This window comes from Hypanus sabinus, chromosome 6 (assembly GCF_030144855.1).
Source record: "Hypanus sabinus isolate sHypSab1 chromosome 6, sHypSab1.hap1, whole genome shotgun sequence".
Taxonomy (NCBI): Eukaryota; Metazoa; Chordata; class Chondrichthyes; order Myliobatiformes; family Dasyatidae; genus Hypanus; species Hypanus sabinus.
In genome coordinates, this window is record NC_082711.1 from 55936029 (window position 1) to 55952969 (window position 16941).

Here is a 16941-nt window from a genome sequence, read left to right on the forward strand (position 1 = left end):
CAACCATTGATTCGGCAGCACAGCAGATATGATACTTGCGCTCATGAATATACACGTGTCAGCTAATTATTTCATTGTGATAGTATTCAACTCCATTCATTCCGTCATAGTGTTTATTGAGACTTGGACACAGCAGCACTTCGCTGCCTGTTGGCATTCGGCCTTGCCTGAGAAATTGGACTGTCGAGTCAACTGACTCTGAAGACTAATGATATTCATTTTATATTTAGTTGTTCTTTTCAGCCACAGTGTAGGCTTTGTTTTCCATTTGAGAGTTTTAGTTAACAGCCCTGATTGGCCTAGCATTTATTGTTTTCCTTTCCCTTTAACACTGTTCATATTAAAGTCTGTGAACTATTGGCCCGCATCAGTGTCTCTCACTCCGCACTTGGGTCACATCTGAACCAGCTGACATTTCCACTCCATGTGGTTTTTCTCTTTGGTTGTACCTTTTGTCTGACTTGCACACTCTCTCTATGTGGCCTTGTCTGTGACACTTTCTGCAAACTTTTCGTGGGAGGATATGCCATGTTAATTAAATTTTTGCACCATTCAGGGACATTTCATTCATTTCACATACTAAACTCATTTTCTGTAGATCTGAGGCGTTCTTTGCTGCAGTCTTCAATGATATTGCAATGGTCAATGCTCATTCTAAGGTTAGGTGTCTCTTGGACAATAGCTTCTTTTGATGCTTTGACTATGCATGCCACATACAAGCCTATCCCTTTACGTATCAGAAAGTCCATCTGTAAACTGACAGTATTGGAAGTGTATGCACAGTTCTGTGATGTATTCAGAAATGCTTTCATCCTTTGATTCATTCCTTTTGTGAAATCTAAATCTCTCAGCTATTACTAGTGGTTTTGGGTTTACATGATTTTGCAAAATTGCAACAATTTTGTTGAACATTTTGCTTGCTGGCTTTTTGGGAGTTACTATGTTGGGTAAGATATTGTATATTCTAGCACACATTAAGATAAGAAGTGTGAAGACTTTCTTTACTTCATCCATTTCATTAGCATTACAATACAATTTAACCCTCTTGATATACAATTCCCAGTCCTCATTAGCACTATCAAGTTCGTCAACATTTCCAAATAAGGCCATTGTCGCATTATTTTTACTTTAGCTTTACTAGTTGTGCATCTCTCATGGAGTACTATGCGTTTCTATTCACACGTCATTTTCCAGCATCTATGACTGCCTTCTCCATAATGCCTCTCTCCTTCATCCAATTCTGTCATCTCATAACTGTTGGTGCAGTTGGTGATATCTGCTGACATTCAGCTTTGTACTTGTTGCCAATTTGCTATGTCTGCACAGCTGCCTATCCAATCAATAAAGGCAGGCAATCAGAAAAGTTAACGTGTATATGCAGAGAGAGCAACACATCAATGCATGTTATCAGTCCATAATTAGTGCTAAGAAGAGTCATAGCAGTAAAAGAAATAGATCCAAAACATTGCATTAATAATTTCCCTTTATTTTTCATGGCACGTCCCAAACTCTTAGCTCCTGCAATATCCGCCAATTTGTCCGAGTTGTACAGGTCAGCCTCAGTTGCAGAACTGCGGTTGTAAAAGGAATTACAAAATTTTAATCTATTAATGCTAAAGGTGTAAAGATATCCAGTGGATTATATTTAATTGGGACACATTGGGACCAGTACATTCTGGCCCAATTAAGCGGCTGTCACAATTCGCTGAAGTTTCATGGAAATGTTTAAAATGGTATATATTAGTGTAATGTGCTGTAAGGATTCACTGTTAAAATAATGGCTTCTTTGTAATGTTTCACTGCTAAGGCTAATATAACGGCTTCTCTATAATGTTCACTGCTGAGCTAATGGTTTCTCTGTAGCAGCAATGTTTGTTTTATGGCTGGAATTAACAGGACTGTGGTATGCATGTTAGCCAATCAGAGATTATTGCTTTTTCTTGCATATCTGGAAGGATGTTTTATCATGGTCATTCTTGAGCAGGATGAAGAGGGAAGACACGTGTAGAGAGAGCTGGTAGACCACCGGACGGAGTGGACTGAGATCTGAGGGTCCAAAGGTTGGCGACACTCGGAGGAGACCAACGGTGGAAGAATGACTACTGAGTGAGCTCCAATGTGAACTTTCGACTTTCCTTGAATTGGGCCCTTTTTATATTTTCATTACTAACCCTATATTCAGATTAAGATTCATAAATTTCAATCATTTAATTGCATATGATGTACTGTCTGATATTTTGTGTTGTGGGTTTGTAACTGGGTGGTACATTACACAGCATCCATACAAACGTGATTCCCCAGTTTGGCGGGGACAAAGGCTGTTTACCCTAGACAAACACGAGCTGGGCGAGCCTGAGGGCCGCATGAGTAATTAATTATTTAATTAAATTAAACCCAAACAAATTAACACACCATCAATACTACTACAGCACTATAAAACTGCATTAGTTCCTAATCATTGGATATATTTAAGGCAGAGATTGATCGTTTCTTGATTGGACAAGGCATCAAAGGGGAGAAGGCTTGAGAATGGGGTTGAGAAGGGGAAGAAAGGATCAACCATGACTGAATGGCTTAATTCTGCTCCTATGTCTTATGGACTTGTGATCTAATAGTTACCAATGGAGGAATTCATCCAGCATACATTGTCATGTTCTTTTGATTGGCTTCAAATGAACATAATCTCTGCAAGCTCCCAGTACAGATAATGGACTGCCTTCACACAATGCTTTCGAAGATTGCATTGTCCAAATCTTCACTGTGAATCATTAACATGAATGTTTAAATAAATAAGCTTGATTCAGGAGTACATCACTCAACACTTTAGTTCATACTGTGTTTGATTAAGCTCATCACTCTTTTGATCACCCATTTTTGCCATTCACGGCAATCATTCACTACCCTGCTTATCAAGGATGTATCTATCTCTGTATTAAAAAGAGCCAGACTCTGCTTTCACAGTCTTTTAAGAAAGAAAAATTCAAAGGCGCAATGTCCTTTCAAAGAAAATAGAGCTATGCATCCCTGCCCTACTTTTAAATGCCTATTCTAGATATTCTCACAAGAGAAAGCATCCTTTTGATAAGGGACTGAATCTTATATTTCAATCTTGTCCCCTCCCACCCATCTGAATTTCAATGAATATACAAGCATTGCCTCATCAATCCTTCCCCATGAGACAATGTACCCCCTCCCCTTCTTCAGATTCATTAACGTCCTTCCTCAAATATGGAGAACAATGTTCTACACGATTTCTCAGATGTGATCTCATCAATGCCCCACAGACCTGAGGCATATCCTTCCTAATTTAGTATAAAAGTCAACAGGATATACTTACCAAGATCCTGTTACGTTTCCTACTTAATTACTTTCTTTCTTGCTATAGTCAGTCATAAATTATCCACTGTAAAATTCAGATCCTTTTACATCTTGGAGAATCTTTTATCATTTAGATATTACTGTATCCTTTTATCTTTTTCCTATCTATATAACCATATAACAATTACAGCACGGAAACAGGCCATCTTGGTGCTTCTAGTCCATGCTGTACACTTACTCTCACCTAGTCCTACCAACCTGCACTCAGCCCATAACCCTCCATTCCTTTCCTGTCCATATACCGATCCAATTTTGCTTTAAATGACAATACCGAACCTGCCTCTACCACTTCTACTGGAAGCTCATTCCAATCAGCTAACACTCTCTGAGTAAAGAAATTCCCCCTCATGTTACCCTTAAACTTGTGCCCCCAAACTCTCAGATCATGTCCTCTTGTTTGAATCTCCCCTACTCTCAATGGAAAAAGCCTATCCATCGAAATGGACAATTTCATATTGTCCCATGATGTACACTATTCACCAAATGTTAGTTTACTAAACCATTATTTCTTAATAAGTCCACTTGTTTTCTTCACAATTTACTTGGCACATCAAGAGAAAATATAGAAAGCTTGCCTTCCGACCTTTTATCTGAGGTATTTTCATAGATCGTAACAAGTTGGGACTCACCACTCCTCACACCTTGCCAGACCTAATGTCTGTTCCCAGTTAGTCAGTCAACCATATGTTCATTTGCACCTTCTGAACTAGGTACTTTTATTGTGGCAATAAACCTTAATATGGTTTTATCATATATAAAAAATGTCATTTCATATCAATGCAACATTATTTTAGTTAAACTGCAAACAGTAGTTATACAGCTGGAATGTAATTCAAAATTATGGATTTGTTATATTAAAATTTCTATCAAACATCTGGTTCAGATACTGCCAGGAAAGGAGAAGAATGGTGAAGCATATGTACACAGCAGCAGTAAATGGGCAGTGGAAAACAGATGTAAGTTAAAGAGAAATATACAATATCTATTGTTTATGGCTCCTTGTCAGTGGATGCTTTTATCTTAATCATAACTCTCAGCCACTACAACAATGCATTCAGGAAAGAATTCCTCTATCAGTCTTTGGAACAATTCATGGATTAACTTCTTGGGCAGGCAACTGACAGAGAGAAAGGGAAGACTATCCTAGTGTCAGCTACAATCTTAAGGTAACTGAAATCTCTGTAGTTCAAGGTATTTTAACACACATCAAGGTATTTCTATTTTACATTTTGTCCATATATCTAGACAGCACTACTGCATAGCTGTTGGTAATTCAATTCCTGGTCAATTCAAATAGAAGTGACCAAAGGAAATGCCAGTTCTTGGTGATCCAAGTAAGTACCTGATAAAGGTTGAAAGTATGATTGATGTAGATGATGGAAAATTCAGTAATGCAAATGGCTTAGAATGTCAAGAAAGCACAAAAACAAAACTAAAGATCCGGAAATTGTTTGACCCTCCAAACCAGAGCCACTGCTCATCATGGTTACTCTTCTTCCTCAGCTCCATTCTCACTCCTTATCCACTAATATTCTTCTGACTGAAGTTGGTGAATGAGGTTCCACAGGCCTTTGGCAAACAATCAACAAGTGAACAAATTTCTCCTCATTTTAGTCCTAAATAGCCCACTCATTATTCTACGATTGTTCCTTGAGTCATCAGCCAGTGGAAGTAGCCTCCCTGCATCCAGCCTGTCAAACCTAGGAAGGATATTTTAGTTCTTCTTTCATTCTTCTTAAGGCTTAATCTATGCAATCACTTGCCATATGTAAACATAGTATCTGATTGTACAGTTTGCCCTCCTTTTCCGCGGGTTCCGCGTGCGCAGATTCAACTAACCGCGGATCAGGAAAACCCAGAAGTTCTCTCTCCAGCACTCTTTGTTTGAGCATGTACAGACTATTTTTTCTTGTCATCATTCCCTAAACAATACAGTATAACAATAATTTACATTGTGTTAAGTACTATAAGTAATCTAGAGATGATTTAAAGGTACAGGCAGTCCCTGGGTTATGAACGAATTCGGTTCCTGAGTCCGTCTTTAAGTCGGATTTGAAGTTGGAACAGACACATCCGGTATTATTTAGCGTCAGTTAGTCAAACGTTTGTCTTAGTATATAGTATATATTTTACCTTGCTATGCATATAAAACACTTAAGAAACATATGTATTTCAATAATTAAACCACTACATTGCTTAGTAGTAATTGTAGCTTTCATCGGAGCAGGGCCTTTCACATGCTCCATTAAAATTGTTCCAATCATTGACTGACAGTAGCCTGACCTTCTGTATGCACTGCTGTTGACATATATACCAGAGATATTCTCCTCTTGTTTGTATACACACTTTTTTTTAATCAATAAAAAGATGGAAAAAAAGGAAGAGAATGGCTTAGAACCAAATGCCTGAGTATCCAAGGCTAGGATCAAGATAGAATTTTAAATTGGATCAAGAACTGAAGCAAAAAACAAATGCTGGGCTGAATCACTGCCAAGCCTATAATTAATAGGTGGTCCTAGCTGCTGGGAGAGGCAATGATAGTAATCATGGCTGAGAGCTGGATCCAAGATGTCTCTTTCCAGCACCCAACACCTCTCCTTCAGTCTGAATCCTTCCCAGTCCAAGAAGTATTACCAAACCCCTGGGACTGTACGTGAGTCCAAATGTCTTTTCACCATGAAGACCTGATTGCCCTCAAAAGACCTGGGGTGGCAACAGGGCTGATAGTGGTGGGGCTAAGGAGCTGATGCAGACAGGTTTTAATTTAGAAATCTGTAAGGTGGAATTGATCTTTAGGATCTTGGAGAGCTCCAAGCTGTAATCCACCAGCTTTACTCCCCTCAGCATTTCAAAGGGTTCAATGAAATCGGGTATCAATGTTCTAGGTTCCACTTGGAGAGGCAAATCATGAGTGGACAGCCAGACCTATTGCCCAGGCTGCAAAGCAAGTCCAAGTCTTCTCTCTCAGTTTTGCTCGGCCTCCGCATTCCAGGTCAAGGGCAGCAAAATCTCTTTTGTCCTAATCCATTTTTGCTTCCAGTGTTGGCTGAGATCTTCAGCAACAGGAAGCCCAACCTTGGCTTCTTGCTCTGGAAAGAGAGACAGAGGATAACCAAACTGCACTTGGATGGTGATATCTCATGTGCCGAATGCAGTAAGGTACCCACATCAAATGGTCACTCCACTCACCAGGTCGTTCCGAGGCCAGGCATCTCAAGGTACATTCTAAATCCTAGTTAGTCCACTCCATCTGTCCATTGGGCTGTGGATGAAACCCAAAAGAAAGGCTTGCTGTTGTCTCTATCAGTTTACAGAAGGCCCTCCAGAAATGTGTTGTGAATTATGGACCACGATACTGAAGAACTGGTCCAGGACAGCTTCAGCCATCTCCACCACAGACAGCAGCTTCTCCAAGGCAATGAACTTGCAGGCATTCAAAAAATGGATTAGCAACTTCCATGATAATGGTCTTCCCCTTGGAAGGAGGAAGACTCGTGACAAAGCCCAAGAAGACATATGCTCAAGGTCTATCTGGGACAGGTAGGGTGTGCAGAAGCCCTTGAGGTTGGGTAGAGGACTCCTTCTTATGGAGACACCTCTCACACCTGCACATACTGCTGAACTTCCTTCTTCATAGTGGGCCACCAATACCTCCTCTTAATAAACTCAAGGGCCTAGAAGTCACTGGATGTGTGGTCATTCTCAATCAATGTCCCCATTGGAGTATCTGGGACTGGACAGAACTTGGGGCAAACAGCCAACCCGGAAGACCATTCTTAGGAATTTCCCCTTGCACTAGGACCCTGCAAACAAGAGCATCAATTATGCAAATATTAGCGCAACCATCTTGGCGTAGGGCAAAAAGATGGTAGACTGCTCCTCTCGTTCTGGTTCGTCAAACTGATGGGACAAGGTATTTGGCTTCTGATTCTTAGACCCTGGTCAATAGCTCAGGATGAAGTTAAACAAGTTAAAAAAACAAAGACCACCTGGCCTGCCTAGAATTCAGCCTCTTGAAAGTTTTCTTGGCTCCTTCCAGCTAGTGCAATTCCTCCAAAGCTAACTTAACCACAAGAAGCTCCCAATTCCTGATGTCATAGCTCCTCTCTGCCAGGGATAGCTGTCTGGAGAAGAATGCATACAGGCACAGTTTCCCATCCAGAGGTGATCATTGAGACAAAATGGCACCTACTCTGATGTCTGAAGTGTCCATCTCCACAATGAAGGGAAGGTGTGGCTAGGAATAACCAAAATGGATGTTGTAGTAAACCACTTTTTAAGCTCTGCCAAAGCAGCCTTCGCCTCAGTAATCCAGACAGAAGGGCCTGTGGATTTCTTAGCTAGGGCTGTCAGGAGAGCTGCCAATCAGCTGAAGTTCCTAAGGAACTTCCAATAGAAGTTAACAAACCCCAGGAATAGTTGGACGCATTTGATATTCGATGATGGTGCCCAGTCTCTGATAGCCTGGGTCTTGGTAGGCTGCATCTCGAGGTTACCATTAGAGATGATGAAACCCAAAAATGAAACAGTCATCTCATCATATTTGGACTTTTCCAACGACATAAATTCCATGGCTTCATAGCCTCTTTGAAATGTCCCTGATGTGAGTGACGTCCTCCTCCATGGACTTAGAGGAGATTAAGCTAACATTCAAGTAGTTGAAGGCATACTTATGGAGAGTATTCCAGAGCATGTCATTTATAAAGGTTTGCAAAACAGCTGGGGTGTTGACAAGATCAAAGGGCATAACCTGGTACCTGTATTGTCCTGTCAGTGTATTGAATACCATCTTCCACTCATCACCCTCCCTGATACTGACCAGACTATAAATACTTCAGAAGTATAATTTTGTGATTATCATCATCCCTTGGAATATCTTGAAAGCTGTATTCATAAGAGGAAGGGGGTAGCAACTGTTGGCCATTATGCAGTTTAAACCCCTGTAATCAATGCACAGCCACTGGCTCCCATTTTTCTTTTGTATGGAGAAGAAACCTGTGCCGGCAGGTGAAGTTGATGGCCAGATGAAGCCCATTCCAAGAGCCTCCTTAATATACTCCTCTTTGGTGCTTCTCTCTGGACTTGAGAGCTCATACAAACGAGCCCACAGAGAACAAGTAACGGGCACCAGGTTTATAGCACAGTCATAGGGTCGGTGCAGTGGAAGAGTCAAAATCTTTCCCTTGCTGAAAACCTCCTTGAAGTCCTTGTAAACGGAGGAGATTTCGAGCTGTTTAGGTGTTGCTATCTCCTCTGGATCTTCTTTTTGAGTATGACTACTGAGACTTCTTTGATGACAGAGGTGATTTGGTGGGTGTCAAAGTCCTCTCTCTGATATCCCAAAGTTCATTTATGGAAACAGTGGCCTAATCAGAGTCCGACTCCCTGTCTGTATCCATAAACAATGGCAGCGAGGTGTTGCAGAGGGCTTTTGCATCCCCGGGAATAGGCTTCAAGGATCGGCATAAAGGAATCTTTGCCTTCCTTGAGGCCCTGGGGCCCCTGCAGGTTAGTAGCAAGTTCTCCAGTCTGCTTGGGCATCTCCTTGGTCTTTACCTGACCTAGAAATTCCCTCTCTCTACTTCCTGTGGGCTTGCGACTAGACCATGTTGGGACTTGCACTGTCCTATTGGCCAGAACCAGCTTGTCCACTCTTGCGGACTAGACTAGGTCTCCAGAAGGTCTCAGGTTCCCTTACACCGAAGCCTGCCCTGATATAGATCATTGGTCATGAGAAAGTATGGGTGTTGGAACACCATGCCATAAACAAAGCCTCTCACAATGACTGCACCAGTCTACGTATGGGTTATGCTGGGGCAGCCAAAGGTATCTGATGATCAAGGTTATGAGTGGATAGTCAGTAATGTAGAATCTAATGTCTTCCACATGATCCCCTACCCTGATCTGCAATTCCACAGTCCATTGCTGGATCCACCCAAAACCTAGCAGTCCACCATCCAAGACGGTTGTGAACAAAGGCAAGCTTAACTCTCGCGGGGCTATGTCAAATCAACAGGTGTTTTCTAAATCCAGAAAATTACCCCCGCCCCTGAGTCCAAAAGAGCCCTCACCTATATAACCATATAACAATTACAGCACAGAAAAAGGCCATCTCCACCCTTCTATTCCATGCCGAATGCTTAGTCACACCTAGTCCCACTGACCCGCACTCAGCCCATAACCCTCCGTCCCTTTCCTGTCCATATACCTATCCAATTTTATTTTAAATGACAATACCAAACCTGCCTCTACCACTTCTACTGGAAGCTCTTTCCACACAGCTACCACTATCTGAGTAAAGAAATTCCCCCTCACGTTACTCTTAAACTTTTGCCCCCTAACTCTCAACTCATGTCCTCTTGTTTGAATCTCCCCTACTCTCAATGGAAAAAGCCTATCCACGTCAACTCTATCTATTCCCCTCATAATTTTAAATACCCCTATCAAGTCCCCCCTCAACCTTCTACGCTCCAAAGAATAAAGGCCTAACTTGTTCAACCTTTCTCTGTAACTTAGGTGCTGAAATCCAGGTAACATTCTAATACATCTTTTCTGTACTCTCTCTATTTTGTTGACATCTTTCCTATAATTCGGTGACCAGAACGGTACACAATACTCCAAATTCGGCCTTACCAATACCTTGTACAATTCTAACATTACATCCCAACTCCTATACTCAATGCTCTGATTTATAAAGGCCAGCATACCAAAAGCAAACCTACCTGAAGTTCTTACCCTACATGAACTCCGCCTTCAGCACAAAACCAGAATCCATGGGATTGTTGTTGCAATGAGTGAATAAAGCCAACCCAAGTGCAGGACACAGGCACGAAGACTGAGTTAGGATGCTAACGCAGACATGAATGTTGAACAGCAAACAGGAGGGATCTTGAAATGAAGCCTTGACACAGAGAGATGGAGTTTCATAGGTAAACCTTGAAACTGGAGCAAAACTTAGAACACACACCCCTAAGTGGTCAGGAAGCATTAATTACCACACAGGCAAAACCAACAATCTGGTGACTAGGGGTTGTAACACCAGGGTTCTTATTGCTGCAGGTCTTGATGGAAACCATAAAGTACACTGCAGATGCTGTGGTCAAATCAACATGCACAAACAAGCTGGATGAACTCAGCAGATTGGGCAGCATCTGTTGAAATGAGCAGTCAACGTTTCTGGCTGAGACCCTTCATCAAGACTGAAGAAGGAGGGGGCAGGGGCCCTATAAAGAAGGTGGGAGGAGGGTGGAAGGTGCCAGGTGAAAAACCAATCAGAGGAAAGATCAAAGGGTGGGGGAGGGGAAGCAGGGAGGGGATAGGCAGGAGAGATGAAGAAGGAATGTAAGGGGAAAGCACTATGGGTAGTAGAAAACGGCAGAATCATGAGAGACGTGATAGGTACCTACACCTCCTCTCTTACCACCATTCAGGGCACCAAACAGTCCTTCCAGGTGAGGCAACACTTCACTTGTGAGTCTGTTGGGGTAATCTATTGCATCTGGTGCTCCCGGTGTGGCCTCCTCTACATCGGCAAGGCCCATTGCAGATTGGGGGATCGCTTTGTCGAGTTTCTCCGCTCCATCCACCACAACAGACGGGATCTCCCAGTTGCCACCCACTTCAACTCTGCTTCACATTCTCATTCAGATACGTCCATACATGACCTCCTCTACTGTCATAATGAGGCCAAACTGAGGTTGGAGGAGCAACACCACATATACCGTCTGGGTAGTCTCCAGCCCCTTGGTATGACATTGAATTCTCCAACTTCAGGAAATTCCCTCCCTCTCCCTTCCCCAATCCCACTTTCTATCTGCCTCCTCTTCCAGCTGCCTATCACCTCTTTCATGTTTCCTGGGAAATTCCCATCATAGCGGTACTCAAATGTCATGGATCACACTTAGTTATCTACCTCTAAATAAACATATTTTTATTCTAAGTTAACACATTTTAATTATGAGCATTGCTTCACTGCAGCAACTCTGAGATCACACTACTGAGTAGGACAGATTAATAATCCTAAAATAAGTGTTACAAATGTAACTAATGAAAACTGCATTTATGTAACTTTCTTGGCTCTGAAATGAGCTTTGAAACAAAATGAAAATAGCTGAGATAATTGACATATTTCTCCTTTGGGTACTTTGAAATACCCCGGGTATTTCCTCCTTAAAATTACTGTAAAATAATCCCATGAGATTAATTATATAGGTATTCCCCCGTTTTTCAAAAGTTCGCTTTACGCCACTTCACTTTTATGATAGACCTACATTAATACCTGTTTTCACTAACTGAAAGAAATCCAAAGAGGATTTTTGCTTTTATGAAAAAAAGGCAAAAAGCAAAAAGAAGAGGGAAATTAGGAAAGAAAAACAACTAAAACTCAAGAGATTGGCAGCAGTATGCACTTGTTTCCACTTCACAGCTCTCTTTTTCTCCTATTCTCTCATACATATTTATCTTTATCTTTATTTTTAGTTGATTAGTAAATCCAAATTGACAATCATCTGTCTTTGATGATGGTTGGATTGGATGTCATGACACTTGCTTTAGTTTCTACATCATGCCTGTAATCGACAGGAGGAGACAGATTACATCTGAAAACAAATAGGTTTCAAAGGTACATTTAATGTCAGAGAAATGTATACAACATACATCCTGAAATCTTTTTTCTTCACAAACATCCATGAAAACAGGGGAGTGCCCCAAAGAATGAACGACAGTTAAATGTTAGAACCCCGATGTTCCCCTCCCAACCCCACCTCCCATGCACAAGCAGCATCAAGACAATGACAACAGCCCCCAACTCCCCCAGCAAGCACTCAAGTGTGTAGCAAAGCATCAATAAAGACATAGACCTCTAGTACCCACTACACCAAACACCACTCGTTCATCTGGTTTTCAACATACCACAAGCTCTCGCTCTTCCTAATAAGGGATCAAGAATGTCCGTATTGTATCTGCCTCTACCATCACCCCTTTCATATTAGCCTATCGGATACTTCTGGGGTACCATCATGAAAGGTGATATGGGAGAACCTCTGATGGAAGCTATCAAATACTCCTGTTTCCGTCTGCTCCTGCTGAGAACCACAACTACATCTACATCTACGATCTCTACAATTAGTAACAATGTTTTACATGATTAAAACATCAATCGCTATTTAAAGTCGACAGAACTAGAACAGACTCTGGTTGCAGGCGTAATTCCCCTTTAAGACAGTGGAAGAGAAGTTGTTGTACTGGTTTAAAAGTTTATTTAAGAAAGCATGGCTTCCAACTCCCAATGCTGACCATCTTGCTGGCAAACGGAGAGTCTCTGGTCAATAAAATTGAAGAGCTAGTGTGGTGTACCAGAGAGATATTAGGACCAGTTGCGTTTATTGTTTCACAAAATCTAGGTTAACTTCCTCTATTCTGGACGCAGCTATACAGCTTGATGGGTTCACAATACACCGCCATCATGGAAAATGGAACTACTGAGTACTTCAAATGCAGAGTTTGTGGAGTACACTTCACGATCAATTCCTTGTTGTGCAGAAACGTTGTGGTTTGGTCCCAATCCTGTTCACCAGACCTGGAACACCTCATGATCCTTTTTATCTCCATGGGAGATTTCAGCAATCATTTTGGTAGTGGTGTATATCCCACCTCAAGCCAATGTCAATCAGGGTCTAGATGAACTGAGCGATGGGATCAACAGACATGAAACAACACATCCAGGCACCTTCCCCATCATCTTAGTGGATTTTAACCAGGCCAGTATGAAGTTAAAGAACTATTACAACATGTCACTTGTAGGAACAGAGGAAGCAACATACTGGACAACTTTTACACCACCATCAAGAGCTCTTACAGTGCTATCCCACACCACACTTTGTAAAGTCTGATCACGTGGCTGTACTTCTACTCCCTGAGTATAGGCAGAGACTGACGACTGCAGCACCAGTAGTGAGGACCAAAACGGTATGGACAAGGGAAATGCAGGAGAGCTTACAGCACCACTTTGCATCGGTTGACTGGACTGTATTCAGGGATTATTCTTCGAGTCTTGAATGAGTACACCACAGCTGTCATTGACTTCATTAAAAAAACATGTGGACGAGTCTGTGCCTACAAGAACTTACTGTACACACCCAAATCAGAAGCCACGGATGAACCCAGAGGTTTGGAGTCTGCTGAGGGCTAGATCTGTGGTATTCAAGTCTGGCAACCCAGGTCTGTACAAGAAAACTCTTGCAAGGCCGCAGGCCCCAATGGAGTACCTGGTAGTGCTCTGAAAACCTATGCCAACCAACTGGTGGGGGGGGGGGAGTTCAAAGACATTTTTAATCTCTCATTGCTACATTCAGAAGTTCCCACCTGTTTCAAAAGGGCAATAATTACACCAGTGCCCAAGAAGAGCAATGTGAACTGTCATGACACCTATCGTCTAGTAACACTAACGTCTACAGTGCTTTGGGGGGTTCATTATGGCCAGAATTAACTCCTATCTCAGCAAGTACTTGGACCCACTGCAATTTGCTTATTGCCACATTAGGTCTATGGCAGATGACACCTCATCGGCTCTCTTTGCAACCTTGAAGACCAGTTAGCCTGACCTCAGTGGTTGAGAAGAAGTTGGAGTCAGTTGTTAAGTTTGAGATTATAGGGTACTTGGTGACACAGGACAAGATAGGACAAAGTCAAAATGGCTTTCTTAAGGCAAAATCTTGCCTGATGAAGGTATTGGAATTCTTCGAGGAAGCTAGAAGTAGGATAGATAAAGGGGATGCAGTTGTATATTTCTTTGATGGCTCTGGGTCTGTACTCACTGGAATTTAGAAGAATGAGGAGGGATCTCATTGAAACCTTTTGACTGTTGAAAGGCCTAGACAGAGTAGATGTGGAAAGGATGTCTCCCATGGTGAAGAAGTCTAGGACAAGAGGGCACAGCCTCAGGACAGAGGACTACTCATTTAAAACAAAGATGCAGAGATATTTCTATAGCCAGAGGGTGGGAATATCTATGGAGGCCAGGTCATTGGGTATATTTAAGCAGAGCTTAATAGGTCCTTGATTGGACATGGCATGAAAGGTCACAGAGTGAGTATCTGAGGAAGGGAAAAATGATCAGCCATGATTGAATGGCAAAGCAAACTCGATGGGGCAAATGGCCTAATTCTGCTCCTGTGTCTTATGGTCTTATGGATCAAATGGACAATACAAATACGTCAGGATGCTGCTTATTGACTACAGTTCAGTGTTTAACACAATCATTCCTAGCTTTGATTGAAAAGCTCTAGAATCTGGGTCTGTATACCTCTTTCTGCAGCTGGATCCTTGACTTCAGAACCAGAAGACCACTAACTGTGTGGATCAGAAATAACATCTCCACCTCGGTGACTTTCAACAGTGACGTATTTCAAGGATGTGTGTTTAGCCCACTGCTCTATTCCCTCTACACCCATGACTGCGTGGCTAGATGCAGCTCAAACACCATCTGTAAACTTGCTGACGATACAACCATTGTTGGCAGAATTTCAAATGGTTACGAAAGTGCGTACAGGAGTGAGATATATCAACTACTGAAGTGGTGTAGCAACAACAACCTTGCACTAAATGTCAATAAGATCAAAGAACTGGCTGTGGGCTCTAGACAAGGTAAGAAGAGAGAGTGCATGTCAAGCCTCATAGAAGTGGAAAGAGTGAGTAATTTCAAGTTCCTGGATGTTAATATCTCTGACATAACATATGTCAACACATGACTCAACATATAGATACAGCTACAATTATGACACAACAGTGACTATATTTCATTAGGAGTTTGAGGAGGTTTGGTATGTCACTAAAAGCACTCACAAATTTCTACAGATATACCATGGAGAACATTTGATCTGGCTGCATCACTGCCTGGAATGGAGTGTGGGGGCTATTACACAAGATTGAAGTAAGCTCCAGAGAGTTGTAAACATAGTCAGCTCCATCCTGGACACTAGCCATAGTATCCAGGACATCTTCAAGCAGTGATGCCTCAAAAAGGTGGAATCCATTATTAATTACCCCCATTACCCAGGTCATGCCATTCATTTTCTGAATGGACATTGAACCTATGAACACTATCTCACTACCTTTTTATTTCTATTTTTGCACTACTTATTTAATTTAACTTACTGTAATTCATGCTCTTTCTTTTATTATGTATTGGATTGTATAGCTACCACAAAGACAACAAATTTCGCAAATAATGCTAGTGATATTAAACCTGATTCTGATTCCCATTTTGGGAATAAAAGACATGGTTGTCCATTCAATCTATGTCTCTTATCATCTTGTACAACTCTATCAAGTCACTTCTCATCCTCCTTTACTTTAAAGAGGTAAGCCTTAGCTCAACCTATCCTCACAAGACACGCTCTCTAATCCATGCAGCATCCTGGTAAATCTCCTCTTCACCCCCTCTAAAGCCTTCACATCCTTCTCATAATGAGGCCACCAGAACTGAACACAATACTCCAATTTATTTTCTTTTTTTGTTGTAGGGTGATAGTATCCAGGAATTTATTTGTATCCTCCTTTATGAAGACAGATTTAAATCATATACTTTTATGATTCATCCATTTCTTTGCTTTTGATTATAATTTCAGTTATTTTAGATTACCGAAGACATACTTCTGTCTTCACTTTTTCCTTTTTTGCTTTACGGTATATTTACTTTGATAATAAATTTACATTGGACTGGGGTCCCTATCCCAGTCACTTCCAGATCTCCAGGATTCTCTCTCCGTTGCTTGCAATGGAGCTGTCCGCCACTTTATCCTCCACTGGATCTATGCTTTCAATTGTCACATCTTAGACTTTCTCACATCCTGCAAGGATCAGAAGAACACCTGCCTAGAGACTATAGAACCTGCTGTCTCCAATGACGGCAGGCATGGACATCTCCAAACTGCAATCCCTGCTGCCAACCTCAATGGTTCTAACAATCCCAAGCAGATTCAGAAACTGGACTCTACCGCCATCAATATGGGTTCCAATGACCTCGGACTCCTTCAAAGTGCCGATTGTGCAACTTCCAACTCCGACTCCACCCTTGACCAACAGCACTTCCAGGCTGCAACTTTATGCATTGCTGCTGGAATCCCCATCTCCCTGTCCCTCACCAACACTCTGCAGTCCTGTGTCTCTCAGGTCCCATAACTAGTCCTTAGGTCCTCAGAGACTACATCTTCCTCTCACTCCACTGTCCTTGAACACCCCAACCCTCCCCTCCCCCCCTGACAAACCCTTCCCCCCTATCCCGAACCCAGATGTCATCCATGCCAGATTTTCACCATCCCCTCTGACATTCCCCTCTAAGAGGCAGAACATTCTGTCTTCAGTATGAGCTTCACCTTTGTCCCCCTGCAGCCACACCTCAGTGAGTTTTGCGCCCACCATGACACTGATCTCTTCTTCTGCCACTCTGGATCTTTTCATTGCCTTCTAAAGGAGTGACTTCACCACTCCTCTCTCCAATTCCAAGCTCATTCCTTCTAAATGCTTTACTCTCCACTCTCTCTGCACTAATCCTAACCTCACCAC

At 42.0% G+C, this 16941-nt stretch overlaps 1 protein-coding gene across 6 annotated transcripts in view; it reads left to right on the top strand.

Moving 5' to 3' along the window:
* The window catches only part of LOC132395483 (uncharacterized), a 221060-nt gene that overhangs the window by 194524 nt on the left and 9595 nt on the right, over positions 1-16941 (top strand). For 3 of the 6 annotated variants that reach the window (XR_009512625.1, XR_009512628.1, XR_009512624.1), the window contains one exon: positions 1985-4334. The gene's annotated coding sequence lies outside the window, so the exon portion shown is untranslated. Of the gene's footprint in view, positions 1-1984; positions 4335-14692; positions 14828-16941 lie in introns of those variants that run through there. The other 3 variants (XR_009512629.1, XR_009512627.1, XR_009512626.1) reach the window with 3 other exon arrangements.